Here is a 19425-nt window from a genome sequence, read left to right on the forward strand (position 1 = left end):
TTCTTAAGTGCATGAAAGGGAATATGTTTTAGCCTATGCCCAAACATTTGTCCAGAGGAGTTATCTAGTCTGCTGGCATATGCATCCTGACAATGAGTCCTCATTCTTTTATTTCCTATTCAGCATCTTTCTCCATTTCTTGCTTGTAAAGCTGAAGCCATCAAACAATCTCTGATGCTTATATGCAATTCTTCTCTCTTCCTTTCTTCTGTAGGGAATCAGTTTCTCCAATTCAATTTGCTCATTTGTATCTATTTCTGGGCACTGCAATGAGAAAATACATAAATCAGATCTATCATTCAATACAAGACATACCAATCAGGAGCTTTATTTTCATATGTAACTCTACACTACCTAATGTTACCATTATAGTTGATATTTTGATTCTTCTATGAACCTAAAATTATATTTTATAATAAACAAATAGCAGTGGGGTGCAAGTGCAATATATACATGTGTGTGTGTGTATATATATATATATATATATATATATATATATATATATATATATATATATTGCAGTTTAGAAATATTCTGCAATTCCTAGTGACTGAATGCAGCTCCCTATGAAATGATCTCCCTGTATGTGCACTCATTATATAAATTATACTTCCAATGGACTTACTTCTGGCATCCACATTGGTGGGGTGACCTTTCCTTCCTCCAGCTTCTTCCAGTCAATTGATCCAAAGAAAGGGTGTTCTCGCAGTCTTCTCACTGCCCAAAAGCGATCTCGCGGATGTGTTGCAAGAAGCTGTAACAAAAAAGATATGAAATTTAGCATAAAGTAGATTGTTACTAACAGAAAATGATAAATCAGCCAGTTTAGTGTCGGCTATTTTTAAAATAAACAAACTGCTCAGAATATCATATTTTCATTCCTTAGTGTAGTTTTAAATTAAGATACGTCTGCTGGAAGGATTTAACCACTTTACCACTAGAGCATTTTGCTGTCTTACGTCTGGGCCACTTTTTGCGATTCGGCGCTGTGCGACTTTAACTGACAATTGCGCGGTCATGCGACGCCGTACCCAAACAAAATTTACGTCCTTTTTTTCCCACAAACAGAGCTTTCTTTTGGTATAAACAAAAAAAGAGCGTTTATTTTGAAAAAATAACAATATTTTTAACGTTTTTTTATATGAAATTCCCCCCAAAAAAGATGTAAAAACCAATTTTTTTTTTAAATTTTTGGCCAATTTGTTTTCTGCTACCCATGTTTGGTAAAAAAAATCGCAATAAGCGTATTTTGATTGGTTTGCGCAAAAGTTATTGCGTTTACTAACTAAGGGAAAGATTTATGTCATTTTTGGTGGGTTTTTTTTTTAACGAGTAATGGCGGCGATCTGCGATTTTTTTTTTTTTTTTGCAGGACTGCCACATTGCGGCGGACAGATCGGACCCTTGACTGACATTTTTGACACATTTGGGGGTACCAGTGACATTACTGCAGTAATCAGTGCTATAAATATGCACTGTTACTGTAAAAATGACACTGGCAGGGAAGGGGTTAATTTTATTGGAGAGGGAGGGGTTAATGTATGCCTGGTGCTTACTAACGTGTGGGGGGGGAGGTGACTGAGTGAGCCAGGGACAGATCGGATGTTCAGCTATGCTGAACACTCCGATCTGTCACTCCCTGTCACTTAGGAGATCCGCCCGCTCTGTTTACACAGGCGGGCGGATCTCCAAACTGGATTCCCCGACGATCGGGGCAGAGCAGCGGCGCCTACAGGGGGAGGAGTCTGGCGACGTAGGTCTACGTCGTCAGACCTACAAGAGCCACTTTGCTGCAGTAGCAGCACAGTGGCTAGTGTTAAAGTGGTTAAGATAGCATTCCTGAACCAGTCTATAAGTTCCTGCAACAGCTTATGTTTTCAGGATGTCACATGGGTAGTTCAGATGTAATGCTGACCTCCTGTGTGGTGAATATCCTGCCTTAAAATCTGTATTTAACACTTCCAGACAGGCCCGGACTGGGACAAAAAATAGGCCCGGGCATTTTAGGCTGAGCAGCCCATTTTTTTTAAACAAAATGAGCAATGATGAACAACTACCAGTTTCTCTGTTTCTTAGTTATATTTAGTATGCACACCCATGCGATCCGATTCTGCAAATCGCGCTGCGTTTTGAAAACCGATTGCGGCATGTCGTTAACCTAACATACACTCCGCAGTCTGTTTACATTAACAGGTTGCTATTTAGATGCAGTCCGCATTTAGTGTGAACCCAGGCTAAGAGATAACAGGTAATTTGAGGGTAAATTAAAAATATAGACAGACAGAGTGATGGCAGTGGGAGGGAGGGATGGATGGGATCAGGCAGAGTGATGGCAGTGGGAGGGATGGATGGGATCATGCAGAGTGATGGCAGTGGGAGGGATGGATGGGATCAGACAGAGTGATGGCAGTGGGAGGAATGGACGGGATCAGGCAGAGTGATGGCAGTGGGAGGGATGGATGGGATCAGGCAGAGTGATGGCAGTGGGAGGGATGGATGGGATCAGGCAGAGTGGTGGCAGTGGGAGGGATGGATGGGATCAGGCAGAGGAATGGCAGTGGGAGGGGTGGATGGGATCAGGCAGAGTGATGGCAGTGGGAGAGATGGGATCAGGCAGAGTGATGGCAGTGGGAGGGATGGATGGGATCAGGCAGAGTGATGGCAGTGGGAGAGATGGGATCAGGCAGAGTGATGGCAGTGGGAGGGATGGATGGGATCAGGCAGAGTGATGGCAGTGGGAGAGATGGGATCAGGCAGAGGGATGGATTGGATCAGGCAGAGTGATGGCAGTGGGAGGGATGGATGGGATCAGGCAGAGTGATGGCAGTGGGAGGGATGGATTGGATCAGGCAGAGTGATGGCAGTGGGAGGGATGGATGGGATCAGGCCGAGTGATGGCAGTGGGAGGGATGGATTGGATCAGGCAGAGTGATGGCAGTGGGAGGGATGGATGGGATCAGGCAGACTGATGACAGTGGGAGGGATGGATGGGATCAGGCAGAGTGATGGCAGTGGGAGGGATGGATGGGATCAGGCAGAGTGATGGCAGTGGGAGGGATGGATGGGATCAGGCAGAGTGATGGCAGTGGGAGGGATGGATGGGATCAGGCAGAGTGATGGCAGTGGGAGAGATGGGATCAGGCAGAGTGATGGCAGTGGGAGGGATGGATGGGATCAGGCAGAGTGATGGCAGTGGGAGGGATGGATGGGATCAGGCAGAGTGATGGCAGTGGGAGAGATGGGATCAGGCAGAGTGATGGCAGTGGGAGGGATGGATGGGATCAGGCAGAGTGATGGCAGTGGGAGGGATGGATTGGATCAGGCAGAGTGATGGCAGTGGGAGGGATGGATGGGATCAGGCAGAGTGATGGCTGTGGGAGGGATGGATGGGATCAGGCAGAGTGATGGCAGTGGGAGAGATGGGATCAGGCAGAGTGATGGCAGTGGGAGAGATGGGATCAGGCAGAGTGATGGCAGTGGGAGGGATGGATGTGATCATGCAGAGTGATGGCAGTGGGAGGGATGGATGGGATCAGGCAGAGTGATGGCAGTGGGAGAGATGGGATCAGGCAGAGTGATGGCAGTGGGAGGGATGGATGGGATCAGGCAGAGTGATGGCAGTGGGAGGGATGGATGGGATCAGGCAAAGTGATGGCACTGGGAGGGATGGATGGGATCAGGTAGAGTGATGGCAGTGGGAGGGATGGATGGGATCAGGCAGAGTGATGGCAGTGGGAGGAATGGATGGGATCAGGCAGAGTGATGGCAGTGAGAGGGATGGATTGGATCAGGCAGAGTGATGGCAGTGGGAGAGATGGGATAAGGCAGAGTGATGGCAGTGGGAGAGATGGGATCAGGCAGAGTGATGGCAGTGTTAGGGATGGATGGGATCAGGCAGAGTGATGGCAGTGGGAGAGATGGGATCAGGCAGAGGCTGGCATAGTGGCACTTACTCTGTCAGCAGTCCAGGCCCTGGTGTCTGCAGGTGCAGAGAAACTTTTCCTATCATGAGGCTGAAGGGGTCTCCTCCAGCCCCTCCCCCCTTCACGGTCACCTGCTGACACCTAATATCCCGCCCCCTGGCTCTGCTAGCCTGGCTCTGGCCTGCCCTGAACTGAATAGGAGGCCAACCACGGTAAAGCAGGGTGAGTGGTGCCAGACCAGGGAGCAGCCCAGCTGGTGTGGGGAGTGAGACTGCCAAAAGGACATGCAGCCCTCTCCGCGGAGGCTGCCGCAGAGAGGATGGGAGAGCTACACCGACCTAAGCTGCTGTCTAGGTAGTCGGGAGCCAGAATGACATGCGGCCCCCGACAGCCGCAGCCCACCGGGCACATACCCGGTTTGCCCTATGGCCAGTCCGGGCCTGCTTCCAGAAGTCAGATACCCCCTCTGTGCTTTTTGACTCAAACTCCTTCCACTACAGCACATAGTAATGAGGTGGGAGCAGGGGAAAGGAATCACAAAGCACAGTGAGGGACCGGGTTCCTGACATACAGGACCTGGTAATGTACTAGATGCTAGAGAACTTTCTGCAAGCTTCTCTCTTCAATGCAGAAGACCCTTTTTACTTAAACAAGACTTAGGACACATAGCTCTTGGATAATTCTAGACTATCTATACTTACTCGCTCAATGACATCTTGAAGGTAAGGGTGAATATTCCTTGGATAGAAGTATTGCCTGGATCTGACTGATTCTGGATCTGCTCCTGTGGCCATTTGGAACAGGATGACACCAAGTGAATAATAGTCTGCCATAGCATCGTAGGGTTTTCCATAATAAACCTGATAAAAGAGAGAGTAAAGGTCAGTATAAAATAAAGCACATGATCAGCCATACGCAGAGCAGAAATACTCATTAAAATATAGTTGGTAGGAATGACAGGTCACAGTGTGGTCCTTGTCTTTTTTTAGGCTTTTAGGCTACTTGTCACAATCATTGTGACCCTGCTTCCTTCATCTCCAAAATTCTTGTTCTTTCATTATAATGATATGGCTGATAAACATAATAAAGGGGCAAAATAAGGGTGGTTTTCTACTTACTTCTGGGGCCATATAGCCTGGAGTACCGGCACAACTATACACTTGCTTGGATCCAAACACATCAACTTTAGAAAGGCCAAAGTCGGCAATTTTAACATGGCCGGAGCTGTCGAGCAGTATGTTCTCGGGTTTCAAGTCTCTGTAAAATAAAAGGAGAGAGTTAGGTTTACAGATCAAATGTTTAAAAGTGAAGTTCACCCAATACTAAGTGCCGGTTCACATATGTGCTCCTTCATTACATGAGATCTCCTGTGCAGATGCGAATTCAGCCATACACTTTGTATGGTTGAAATTCGCACTGCACCAAAGACGCACAGGAGGCATTTTTTCAGCCGCATCAGGATCGGATCGCACAGTGGTTCACACTTGTGCAATCCGATCCTGTGCGAACTGTCAGATCGCACTGCGATATGCGATCAAACTGGGGGTGTCGTTAACATTTAATTGACACCCCCTGCGTATCACATATAGCAGTGTGAACTGCCTCTTGTGCGGATGCGATGCGGGAACAGGCTGCAAATTCGCAGCCTTTCCGCATCGCACCAGTGTGAACCGGCCCTTAAGGGTCAGTTTTAGATTGGCGCCAACTTTCGCTACTAACTTTCTGCACCACTTTATGAATCTTACCATGAACCTTGTGAGCTTAGTTCCCAGCTTAGTGCAGTTGAAGAAACCATGTCAAGTCCCAGTCTGTCATTCTGCAATGCTTTAACATATTTATTAAAAACAAAGGAGCAGAAACACTCCATAGGCTGTTCTTCTCTGTCTCATTTTGGCCTTATAGTGGGGTATGATTAAATCCCACTAGGGGGCGATACTTATTAGAATGAGACAGCCTGGGGAGTGTTTCTATCGAAGTCTTTATAAAAGTTGTAGACACATTGCAGATTGATGGAGTGTGCCTCAATATTGTTTCTTCTACTGGTTTATGGGGGTTGGTGGGGCCCAGAACAAGCTTTGCACCTGTGGCTGGCGTTGTGGGCTGCTGAATGGGACATAGAGCCGTGTTAGAAGAGGACATCTGCAATGACTGCAGTTATAATGAGAAAGATTCCTAGCTTGTATTTAATTGAAATATATGCAGTATGGGGAAGTGAGGCTCCCTCACTTCGATGCAGAAAAGCTCCAGCAGCAGGAGACAGAACAAGCAGTGGGCAATTCACCCCTTGTACACCCATCCACAACTAGAATACCAGTGTTGGGTGGTGTTGTCCTTTAATAAAGAATGGCAAATATGGAAGTAAGATCAATATGGAAACACTTACCTATGAATGATACCACGTCCGTGCAGATATTGTAAAGCACAGAGAAGTTCCGCAGCAATAAATCTGTAAAAAAAAGGAGAAAAGATCTATTAATATGAAATGTCTCACAGAATAAGTAAAAAAAATGATTATCAGATGATTTCTTCCAAGCCGTGCAAGTCATAGAAAGGAATGTTAGACACTGTTCAGTTTTTGGGATAATACATTCATTGGTCATAAACCAGCCCATACAGATTGGATAATAGTCACCTGATCTGACCAAAAATCTCATGCCTGTGGTAGCTTACACTCACTGGCTGAGATCTGTCGGGTTGGAACATTGATTGTGCTGGGTTGAAGATACAGCCTTGCACACTAAGGGCCCTTTCACACATATGGTCAGTTCAGTTCATCAGTTCAGTCACGTCAAAATGTTTTAGTTGTTCATCCGTTTTTGCATCCGTTTTTCATCTGTTTTGCATCCGTTTTTTCATCCGTTTTTCTTTACTTCCACTACCAATGCAAAAATGGATGAAAAACGCACCGTTTGTCCGTTTACATCCGTTTTTCGTCCGAGCCTTAGGCCCCTTTCACACATACGGTCCATTTGTCAATTTTTCATCCATTCGTTGACGGGTGAAAAACAGACATCAATGCATCGCTATAAAAAAACGGATGACAACGGATGATCATCCGTTAACATCCGTTTTCATCCGCTTCTGTCAATGTCCATTTTTTGGAATGGATGAATGCCCTATTTTTCATCCGTCAAAAAAAACAGATATTGACGGAAGCGGATGGTCCGTTTTTCGTCCATTTTTGCATTGGTAGTGGATGTAAAAAAACGGATGAAAAACGGATGCAAAAACTGATACATTTTGACGTGACTGAACTGATGAATTGAACTGGACCGTATGTATGAAAGGGGCCTAAGATAAACTAAGGGCTCTTTCACACGGGCGTTCCGATCAGATCCGCCTGTCAGTTTTTTAGGTGGATCTGATCGGATGCCCATTCAGCCCTATGGAGCAGCGGATGTCAGCGGTGACATGTCCGCTGACACCCGCTGCCATCCGGATCCGATCCTGTCCGTGAAATCCGGACGGATGGAAACCCTATTTTCCATCCGTCCTGGGGATCGGATCGGATCAGATGAGAGTGGATAGGCGGTCCGCTCTCATCCGATCCCCCATAGAGAACAGCTGGGGCTCTGACACCTCCCTCTCCGCACTGCAAGCGGAGACGGAGCTGTCATCCGCCGGCTCAGCGGAGATCGGCGGATCGATCCCCGCTGAGCAGCACGGATCCGCCTATGGAGGCGGACCATGTGAAAGAGCCCTTATTCATTTTCTGGCAGGTATACAGGAGATTTTTAGCAGATCATAACATGCTAGTGACCAATCACTAGGAGTAGCAACTGACCATTCATCAGGGTGGCCAAACAGCTCCCTAATGGAATTAGCTATACAAGTAGCATGCAGTAGTATCTTATAGGGATTAGTCACATTTGATTGAAGCAGTATGTGATCATGTGAGATTGATCTCTACAAAATGGAATTACAGTGTACTTTGCTAACGGCTAAATGAAGGGGTTTAAGGCAGAAGTGTATGTGTCCGGATGGGGCAGCAGAGTTGCTTATTGAGGTGGGTCGGTGTGGCTGCGCTTTTTTTATTTATTTTTTTTTTAATTAAAATTTATTATATATATGCAAATCCTTCAAAAGTGCATGAGGCTCACTGTCAAAAAAAAGTCCATGAGTTACTTTGGCACATTTGGTACAAGCAGGACAGCCAATGCTGCCCTGTGCTGTTGCAGAACAAAAATGCAAAAAAGTGCAAAATAAACACACTGCATGGTGCAGGTATGAATGCATCTTTTTGAGTCTTACCTTATTGCAGCAGTTGATAATGGAGCAGAAGACTTGATCAGGTCGGCTAGTTCTCCTCCTCTCATGTATTCCATAACAAAGAAGAGATCTTCCTGTAAAAGAGAGAAATATATATGTTAAAAAAAGGTAAAGTGGATGGGAGGTTTGTGTTTTGGCAAAAATGGAGAAACATTGGGCTTATGATAAAACAGGACAGCGCTGGATTTCTGGCAGGATTAACAGGTATTTTTCTGTCCTGAAACGGTTGTAACAAAATGCTTTGATTTGTATATTTCATAGACCATGTGGGAACAAACAAGAGATGGTCAGTATTGGGTTTACATACACTTTAAATCTAAGTTCACATTCATTTCAAAATATGATGCTTGGCAGGAACTTTACATATATGTTGAACATCTTTCCTCATTGGGAAAGCAATATACAGATCCACATAACATGCAAACATGTCCTACCGGGCTGCCATTACAGTGACTTTGTCATGAGAGAAGTACAGGGGCTATACCTGATCCAAGTCAGTGACAGCAAAGCCAAAGCAAGAGCAAGACAGCCAGGGAGAACCAGAATTCCCAACATTCTTTTCAACTGCCATAATTCTCTCATGTCCGAGCCTCTGAAGCTGGACCATTCGTAATGTTTTTCTGGTTTGGGGATTTGTTTCTAGGTCTGTGCTGGACTAAGAGATCAAATGGATAATATGGATGTGATTTGATGAGTGATTGATAGGAATTTGACACTTACTTCTGACTGGAAGGTTCCGTAGGCGTGTGTACAAAATGGACTCTCTCCAACTTCTTCAAGTATTTTTCTCTCTATAAGGACACTTTTAGGATTTTCTTTCAATAATTGCCTTTTCTTTACCACCTTGACTGCCAGTTTCTTGTCAGTGGCAGGATGGGATGCCAGGGCGACCTAAAAAAAAACACAGGACACAAATGATTAGAGCTAATTCAGCACCAGGTTCTGAAAAGGTTACCTCTGGGTCCCCAGCAGCAACCCCCAACCTGGCTACAATTGTTAGTCTTAGCTTGAAAGCACTAGTTTATAAAGCATGAACTCAGCAGGCTTTTAGCAAGTTGTAAGTGGTTTTGACTGTTAGTTACTAACTTCTAGATTGGTAGTGAATGGGGATAGCTTTAAATAGACTTTTAGCAGGCTGCAGTACGGCTTTTAGTAAACTTAGAGAAATTTACAGCCAGCACTCACTCTTAGGTTTGTATTCAGCATTCCTATATTGGGGCTAAATTCTATGAAGCTCTGATGCTAAACTCTATACAATCTGCTGAATACAGTTTCAATACACATTAGCTTATTGCCTTATCTACCAAAGGATTTGTAATTGTGTTGAGCTGCTTTATGTGTATTACACCCCCAACACACAGTACACCACTAACAAGAATTTAGGCTGGATTCACTCCACTCGCTTTGCATTCATTTAACACACACTAAACACATTTGAGATGCTGTGCGTTGGCATGTTTTTTTTTTTTAACAATGGTGTAAAATAACTTTATTGTACCTTTCTTAAAGCACATTTCATTACACACATTATGTTGCAATTTCATTGAGCGCACACTAACGCATCACGCTGGTGTAAACTGGTCCTACTGGAAACAATAGATTTCAGTTTATTATTGAGTAACACAGCTCAGTGCGTGTAGTGTAAATGGGAAGTGGTAAGGAATACAGTGGTGTGACCTCCACCTATAGCCTGCTGTTAGCCAACTGACAATATTAATAACCACCAACTCGCAATACAATAAACCTGCTGTTCATATGTCTTTGATTACTTACTTTTCCGTAACTACCTTGACCAAGTATTTTATGGAAGGTGAAGCTGTCAAGGTTAAAGGCGGCTGGTGGACTGCATCCTACGTTGGTGCGGGGCTTATCCCCGACTGCCTTGTTGACTGGCTTGCTGACAAGCTCGTCAACTTGCTTTCTGATAAGCTTGCCTGGCTTACTGACAAGTTTGCTGACTGGCTTGCTGACAAGCTCGATGACTGGCTTGCTGACAAGCTCGATGACTGGCTTGCTGACAAGCTCGATGACTGGCTCTCTGATGGCCTGGTTGATTGGCTCACTGACAACCTCATGAACTGTCTCTCTGCAGACTGTATCGTTGACTGTCTCGCAGACTGCCTTGTTGACTGTCTCGTTGACTGCCTTGTTGTCTGTCTCGCTGACTGCCTTGTCGACTGTCTCGCTGACTGCCTTGTTGACTGTCTCGCTGACTGCCTTGTCGTCTGTCTCGCTGACTGCCTTGTCGTCTGTCTCGCTGACTGCCTTGTCGACTGTCTCGCTGACTGCCTTGTCGACTGTCTCGCTGACTGCCTTGTCGACTGTCTCGCTGACTGCCTTGTTGACTGTCTCGCTGACTGCCTTGTCGACTGTCTCGCTGACTGCCTTGTCGACTGTCTCGCTGACTGCCTTGTCGACTGTCTCGCTGACTGCCTTGTTGACTGTCTCGCTGACTGCCTTGTCGACTGTCTCGCTGACTGCATTGTCGACTGTCTCGCTGACTGCCTTGTCGACTGTCTCGCTGACTGCCTTGTCGACTGTCTCGCTGACTATAAGATAAATAGAAATTATGACATTTTATTAAATTACAGCAATAGAAAACCTACTTCACAAAACACTGACAATGGTGGAAAGCACATGGAAAAGAGATATTCCTGTTTACCACGACTCCCTGATGCTAAGTAGTTTGGCCAAATAAAGTGAAATTGCTTTATGTTTCAACATAGATTGCAGCATGTTTTCATTTGTGAAAGATTTATAGTGACGTGCGTAGTTACAGTAGTTGACTTTTTAACTATGACCTGCAAGAATATGACTTATATGATTAAGCACGCAGTCAGTGTGTGAAACGCGTCTACCTTGTCACGATTGTCATTATTTGGATGTCCAGTCAATAAATCTGGATTTTGACTCAACCCGGAGTGCTGCCAATTCCTTTTCCTTTATCAAGAATATGACCTGTACATCATGGCAGTCGAAGAGGCAAAACAAACTCAAGTATGAAAACATATAACCAGGTTTATATCAAAATATACCAAGGTATATTCCACGCGCCAAAGAATAATCTAGCAATTCTGATGTATAGTATAAGGTGCAGCAGCTGCTATAGAGTAAAGGGATAAATAAAAGATTTAGCCTTAACCACTTGCCAAACCGTGTGGCGGTCAGCCCCTCACAGGCAAAGTGACGTAGGACTATGTCGCTCGCCTGTGAGGCTCTAGGGGGCGGGTGCGCTCCCGCCCCCACTCGCTCCCTAACATCCCCGCGCGTGTGACCGGCGGACCCGATGTCCGCCGGTCACTCGCGATCTCCCCGTGGAGAAGGAGAAAGGCAGGCGGCTAATGTAAAAAAAGCCGCCTGTCATTCTTCCCTGTGTAAGAACAGAGATCATACGGTCCTGCTATGTAGGATCGTATGTCTCTGTTTTATACATCACTAGCCACACCCCTTTACAGTTAGAAGCATGCCCCTAGGGACACACTTAACCCCTGCATCACCAATAAAGTTAACCCCTTCCCTGCCAGTGTCATTTTTACAGTAACAGTGCATATGTATAGCAATGATTACTGCAGTAATGTCACTGGTATCCCCAAAAGTGTCAAAAATGTCAGTCAAGGGTCCGATCTGTCCGCCGCAATGTCGCAGTCCCGCAAAAAAAAAACGCAGATCGCCGCCATTACTCGTTAAAAAAAAAAAAACACCAAAAATGACAAAAATCTTTCCCTTAGTTAGTAAACGCAATAACTTTTACGCAAACCAATCAAAATACGCTTATTGCGATTTTTTTTTTTTTTACCAAACATATGTAGCAGAAAACAAATTGGCCTAAAATGTTAAAAAATTTTGATTTTTACATTTTTTGGGGGAATTTCATATAAAAAAATGTGAAAAATATTGTTATTTTTTCAAAATATACGCTATTTTTTTGTTTATAGCGCAAAAAGTAAAAATCGCACAGGTGATCAAATACCACCAAAAGAAAGCTCTGTTTGTGGAAAAAAAAGGACTTCAATTTCGTTAAGGTACAGCGTCGCACGACCGCGCAATTGTCCGTTAAAGTCACGCAGTGCCGAATCGCAAAATAGGGCCTGGTCAGGAAGGGGGTAAAATCTTCCAGGGCTTAAGTGGTTAATAATAAGGCCAGCTACAGCGCTTGCTAAATAAACCCTAGTGGTGAAATCTAGTAATGGTTCACTAAATGTTATAAGTTAAAAATTACAAATAATATATGACAAGTATAAATAACAGTGACTTTTACAAATAAAAGTAATCGGAATTAATCAATATAAAATAATAATAAACATATGGTGAAAAATCAATTATGGGTGTATCCAGTCCATAGAAAATAGGTGACTGGTTGTGCCCAAACAGTTCACCGATGTCACAGAAATTATGCACTTTTGAAGCTATTGGATAAACACAATCACTCAAGGACTTCATCATTTGAACTGTTTGGGCACAACCAGTCCCCTATTTTCTATGGACTGGATACACCCATAATTGATTATTCACCATATGTTTATTATTATTTTATATTGATTAATTCCGATTACTTTTATTTGTAAAAGTCACTGTTATATAATACTTGTCCTATATTATTTGTAATTTTTAACTTATCAAATTTAGTGAACCATTACTGGATTTCACCACTAGGGTTTATTCAGCAAGCGCTGTAGCTGGCCTTATTATTAAGGCTAAATCTTTCAAATCAAACTCAAGGCTGCAGTAGAAGCTGTAAACTTGTTATAAAATGATTCTGCCAGATTTGCTGCATATTGTAGAAGAAATCGAGGTGGTTATAAAGAGGCCAAATCGCTAAATCTAAAAGCTAAATCTTTCTGGGTACTACTTGGGTGCAATTACTTTTTCTAAATGTTCCCTATAATGTAGCAAATCTTCACATTGAAAGCGCAGGTCTACTCAGGCTGTGTTAGCTTTCTAACAGAAACACGCTCTAAGGGGCTTTCTATCAACAGAAAATTGATATAGCAATGCACCCCTGCATTGGCCTAACTATTGTCCCTATCCCTGATAAAATATCTAAACAGTGACAATTGTGTTATATTTTATGCAATTGTTCTCATCATTCTTACTTGTCTCATCTGTGATGGTCATCGGTTTCTTATTCGGAGGTGCAGGGAAAATCGTATCAGATGCTGGTCTCTTGTTGTTCCACTTGGGCAATATGGCAGTATATGTCATGCCCAGTATTACTTTGGCCCAACTCGGTACAGCATCAAATCTTCCCTTTTTTGCAATCCTTTCTTCATCAGAAGATTGGTCGGATTCATCATCTCTTCTCCTCTTCTTTCCTCTGGTCTTGTCATTCTTCTCCATGGAACTCTTTCTCTCTCCAGAATTCCTCCCCTCATCAGAGTTCCCATGTTTGTTTTCCCCATTTTTGGGGTGTGGAGTTGTCTCCATCTTTAACTCACTATGATGTAATAAAGTGAGCTTATCCATATCATCCACAGAATGTTCTTGGATGAATTTCCAAGTAATCTCATCCCTGATCTTATATGGGTGAAATCTGAGAGTTTGGTTTCTCGTTTTCATCTTCATTCTGATGAATTACAATGAAAACGCACAGAGCACTAGAAAAGCGATGTGTTCACTACCTCTAGCAAAACCAAACCGCCAGATTCAGCTGCGGGAGCTCCTTATAAAGGCTGGCTGTGAGCTGTGACATCGTTGCTAGGATACCAGCAGGGTAGCTAGAGCTCAGGTCATGTGATGTTTACAAGAATGCCAACTGTCAGTGCCCCCCTCAGCCAATCAGATTCAAATTTCAACTCCAACTGCCACATTCCACAGCAATTTTAAGAGAGCTTAATTTTCACTCTGCACTCTGCAAAAATCCAGTACATAGATCTGTGGAGCACCCAATACACAGATGTCAGTTGGGCTTCTTGAAACACACAGATAAATCAGTAAATATTTTTGGGGGTTTTTTTTGTAACCACTTGCTGACCCTGGGTTTTCCTGACATTTGTTGTTTACAAGTTTAATTCAGTATTTTGTGCTAAAAAATACCTAGAACCCCCCAAACATTATACCCTGGAGAATAAAATGGTGGCCGATGCAATATTTTATTGTATTTGCACAACGGTCTTTCAAACGCAATTTTTTTGAAAAAATACACTTTAATGAATTTTTAAAAAAAACAGTAAAGTAATGTTTTTGTATAATGTGTAAGATGATGTTATGCCGACTAAATAGATACATAACATGTCACTCTTTAACATTGTGCACGCTCGTGGAATGGTGACAAACTACGGTACTTAAAAATCTCAATAGGCGACGCTTTAAAAAATGTTATAGGTTAACTGTTTAGAGTTACAGAGGCGGTCTGGTAAACATCCCTTGTAATAGAAATAAGCATGACAGGTCCTCTTTTTTGAGAGATCTAGGGTCAAAAAGACCTCAAATCTCATTTACTTTTAATCGCAAAAATTAAATTGTCATTTTAATTTTAACCACTTGCCAACCAGCCACCTTCGATATACGGCGGCAGGTCAGCAGGTTCCCTCGAATCGCCGCACCTGTGCGGGGTGCGTGGGAGCGATCCGTGGGCGCCTGCACGCCCCCATTCACCAGCGGGGAAGCTGATTCACAGGGCCGGCAGCCGCAATTGCCGCCGGGCACTCACGATCGCTCTCCGTGGAGAGAGAACGGCGGTCTACTGCTGTAAGCACAGCAGACCGTTGTTCTCTCAGGAATCAATACAGAGCTCCTGTGTTCCTCCTATTTAGGAACACAGGTCTCTGTTGATTCCATAAGACTATCCCCCTCACAGTTAGAAAACACCCCCTAGGCTCACATTTAACCCTTTGATCGCCCCTGTGTTAACCCCTTCCCTGCCAGTGTCATTAATATAATAACAGTGCATATTTTTAGCACTGATTACTGTAGTAATGTCACTGGTCCCCCCAAAAGTGTCAAAAATGTTAGTTAACCACTTTACCACCGGAGGATTTTCCTGCTAAAAGACCAGGGGGTTTTTTGCGATTTTTTTACTGCGTGACTTTAACGGACAATTGCGCGGTCGTGCGACGCTGTACCTAAACGAATTTTTACGTCCTTTTTTTCCCACAAACAGAGCTTTCTTTTGGTGGTATTTGATCACCTGTGCGATTTTTTGATCACGCGCTATAAACAAAAAAAAGCGTAATTTTTGCAAAAACAACAATATTTTTCACTTTTTTTTATATGAAATTCCCCCCCAAAAAAATGTAAAAATCAAAATTTTTTAACATTTTCGGCCAATTTGTTTTACGCTACCTATGTTTGGTAAAAAAAAACGCAAAAAGCGTATTTTGATTGGTTTGCGCAAAAGTTATCGCGTTTACTAACAAAGGGAAAGATTTTTGTAATTTTTGGTGTTTTTTTTTTTAACGAGTAATGGCGGCGATCTGCGATTTTTTTGCGGTACTGCGACATTGCGGCGGACAGATCGGACCCTTGACTGACATTTTTGACACTTTTGGGGGTACCAGTGACATTACTGCAGTAATTAGTGCTATACATATGCACTGTTACTGCAAAAATGACACTGGCAGGGAAGGGGTTAACAGTATTGGACAGGGAGGGGTTAAGTGTGTCCTAGGGGCGTGATTCTAACTGTGCAGGGACATTGCTATTGGTGTAAAAACAAAGATCAAGAGTTCTACATAGTAGAACTGTCTGATCTTCACTTTTACACAGGGAGAACTGACAGGCGGCTTGTTTACATAAGCCGCTCTGTCTTTCTCCCGCTGTACCGGCGATCGTTGTGTGACCGGCGGACATCGGGTCCGCTAGTCACACTCCCGCACTCCTCCGTGAACGAGCCGAGGCGGGCGCGTGCCTCAGCGGGCGCGCGCCCGCCCGCTATTGGCTCTAGAAGGAGTGACAGGCGAGCGACGTAGACCTACGTCACTCTGCCTGGCCGGGGCTGACTGCCGCAGTAAATATACTGTGCGCAGTCGGCAAGTGGTTAAGGGCTTGATCTGTCTGTCGCAGTTCTGCTAAAAATCGCTGATCACAGTCATTACTAGTAAAAAAAATAAATATAAAAAATGACATAAATCTTTCCCCTAGTTTGTAGACGCGATAACTTTTGATCAAAATATGCTTATTGGGATTTTTTTTTTACCAAAAATATGTAGCAGAATACAAATTGGCCTAAAAGGAAGAAAAAAAATTGTTTTTTTTTTTTTTTTTTTTTTATTTTATTGGTAATGTTATATAGCGCAAGTGAAAAATATTGGTTTTTTTTTTTCAGAATTGTCGCTTTTTTGTTTATAGAGCAAAAATTAAAAAATTGCAGAGGTTATCAAATACTAAAAGCTCTATTTGTGGGGGAAAAAAAGGACATCAGTTTTATTTGGGGACAGCATCGCACAACTGCGCAATTGTCAGTTAAAATAACGCAGTGCCGAATCGTAAAAAATAGCCTGGTCATTAACCACGTTAAGACCGGAAGCATTTGCCCCCTTAATGACCAGGCCCTATTTTGCGATTCGGCACTGCGTTATTTTAATGGACTATTGCACGTGCGACGCTGTACCCAAATAAAATGGACGTCCTTTTTTCCCCCACAAATAGAGCTTTCTTTTAGTGGTATTTGATCACCTTTTGAACATCTTTATTTTTTGCGCTTTAAACAAAAAATAGCGACAATTTTGAAAAAAAAAAACAATATTTTTCACATTCTGCTATATGACATTCTCATAAAAAAAATGTAAAAATCTAATTTTTTTAACATTTTAGGCCAATTTGTTTTCTGTTACATATTTTTGGTAAAGAAAAAAAAAAATCGCAATAAGCGTATTTTGATTGGCTTGCACAAAAGTTATCACATCTACTAACAATGGGAAAGATTTATTTGATTTTTATTGTTTTTTTTTTTTTACTAGTGGTGGCGATCTGCGATTTTTTGTGGGACTGCGACATTGCGGCGGACAGATCGGACCCCTAACTGACATTTTTGACACTTTTGGGGGTACCAGTGACATTACTAAAAATATGCACTGTTACTGTAATAATGACACTGGCAGGGAAGGGGTTAACAGTATAGGTGATCAAGGGGTTAAATGTGACCCTAGGGGAGTGATTCTAACTGTGGGTGGGGTGTGGCTTCTGAGATGACCATAGAGACATGTGATTCTATATAGCAGGATCATATGAGCTCTGGGATCATCCCAGGAAGAAGGACGGTCGGCTGTGTTTACAACAGCCGACCGCCCTTCTCTCTCAGCGGGGAGCGATCATGGGTGTCAGGCGGCAATCGGAGCCGCCTGACCCACGCATTGGCATTCCCCAAGCCACCCTAATGCAGTAAAAAGGTGACGGGTGGTCGGGAAATGGTTAAGGGGAAAAATCTTCCGGTCCAGAAGTGGTTAAGAAAAATCTTGCCCTCACTTGTCTTCCTGCCCAGCCATCGATCAGATCAGATCAAGTTTTGCTTCTTTGTTTTCCCGGAAAATGACTGGTAAACAGCAAGGGGTGGCACCTCTCCCACCGCCTAGAAAAGTGATCCCATATCGAATCTGTAAATAAAGATACCGGGGTTATGGCAGCAAGCTGTTGCAGGTTTCATCAAGGATGTCTCTGTACATTGCTGTGTAGCCCTGTTATAGGGGGGGTCAAATGAAGTTGTCCTCTCCTCCACACAGGCTATGGCGCTAACCAGCAGGTAACCAAAGGAGCTATAGCCTTCGCTAAAGGAAGAGTGGACTATGAATATATGATTGGCAGTGCCTCCACCTAGAACAGGGCTCCAGCGTATGTAGAGGTGATCCCATTCTAGGACAATAAGTAGTAACTCACCCAAAATAGCTGACAGCCATAGTACTAATACACCCAGCATAGATTTCTATGAGTAAAGATATGCAGACATACCAGCAGGTGATTAGTATAACTTTATATATGATAAAGTGATGGCATTACATACAACCAAAGCAATAACAGGAAGGATGTAGATAGGTGTAAAAAAAAAAAAAACGGTGTATATATAGTATGTATCTATATATATATCTGGATATATAACTAAAGGCCTTTACCACCAATACCTCCAATTAAGCACTGTGGCACAGTTCAGTTGCAGGGGCCCCTGATGAGCTGACCTGTAAGGCGTAACACAATCCAGCTTGAGAGAACAAACGCTGACGCATCTGTGGAGCGATGGCTTCCTGGGGACACGTGTACAAACTAATTACACACCGATGGTGAAGAAGTCTGGAACGCACCACCTGCAAGCCAAATCAGGCCTATCTAGCCTATCTCTTGGTTCCTAACCTGACTATAGGCTATCAATGCTACCGGGCCTCTACCTATCTAAATGGCCATCGGAAGCCTATCCTGTCGCTACCCTGAGCTGTTTACTGTTCACTAGGCTAATATTAGCTAGGAGCCCCCCAGACAAAAAAGGGAAACTGTAGCTTTAAATATTAAAGTGGTAGATATAAACTTCAACACAAACCAGTCGCTTTATAGGTTATAATAAAGTTGAGCTTTGATCTCATACACTTGAGAATAGCCCAAATATATTGCATTATGCAAGCAGACAGTTTCAATGAATCAGAGAAGCCTCTATCAGATATCTCTGATTCCCACACAGGAGTGCTCACCTGGAAGTGAGAGTAATATAACAAACAGTGAGCTACACAGTGCAGTAACACTTGTCTCTTTTCAATCTGGATGGATACAGCACAAAATCAGCACCTCTGTCCTGCACAGCATGAGGCTGGCCACACTCTCCTCTCAACCTCCTGTAACACATCCTATATATATCCTTGGGGGGTTTCCTGACCTTTTAGCAGGGACAGGAAGCATTCTCTACAGGAAGAATCTCTTTGTAACAAGAACGCTATGATAGTTACCAGACATGAATGTAAACAACCTGCAGACAGTGTACAAAAAGAACACTTCCCTACAGCTGCATTCATCTTTCCTTCGATCCTGAAAGGTCTCCCAGCTCCTGTGACTGAAAAACATCCCCACAGCATGATGCTGCCACCACCATGCTTCACTGTAGGGGTGGTATTGGCCAGGTGATGAATGGTGCCTAGTTTCCTCTATATAAAACGCTTGCCATTCAGGCTAAAGAGTTCAATTATTCTTTCATCAGACCAGAGAATTTTGTTTCTCATGGTCTGAGAGTCCTTCAGGTACCTTTTTGCAAACTCCAGGTGGGCTGTCATGTGCCTTTTACTGAGGAGTGGCTTCTGTCTGGCCACTCTACCATACAGGC

Source organism: Pelophylax lessonae (assembly GCF_965119305.1).
Source record: "Pelophylax lessonae genome assembly, chromosome: 3".
Taxonomy (NCBI): domain Eukaryota; kingdom Metazoa; phylum Chordata; class Amphibia; order Anura; family Ranidae; genus Pelophylax; species Pelophylax lessonae.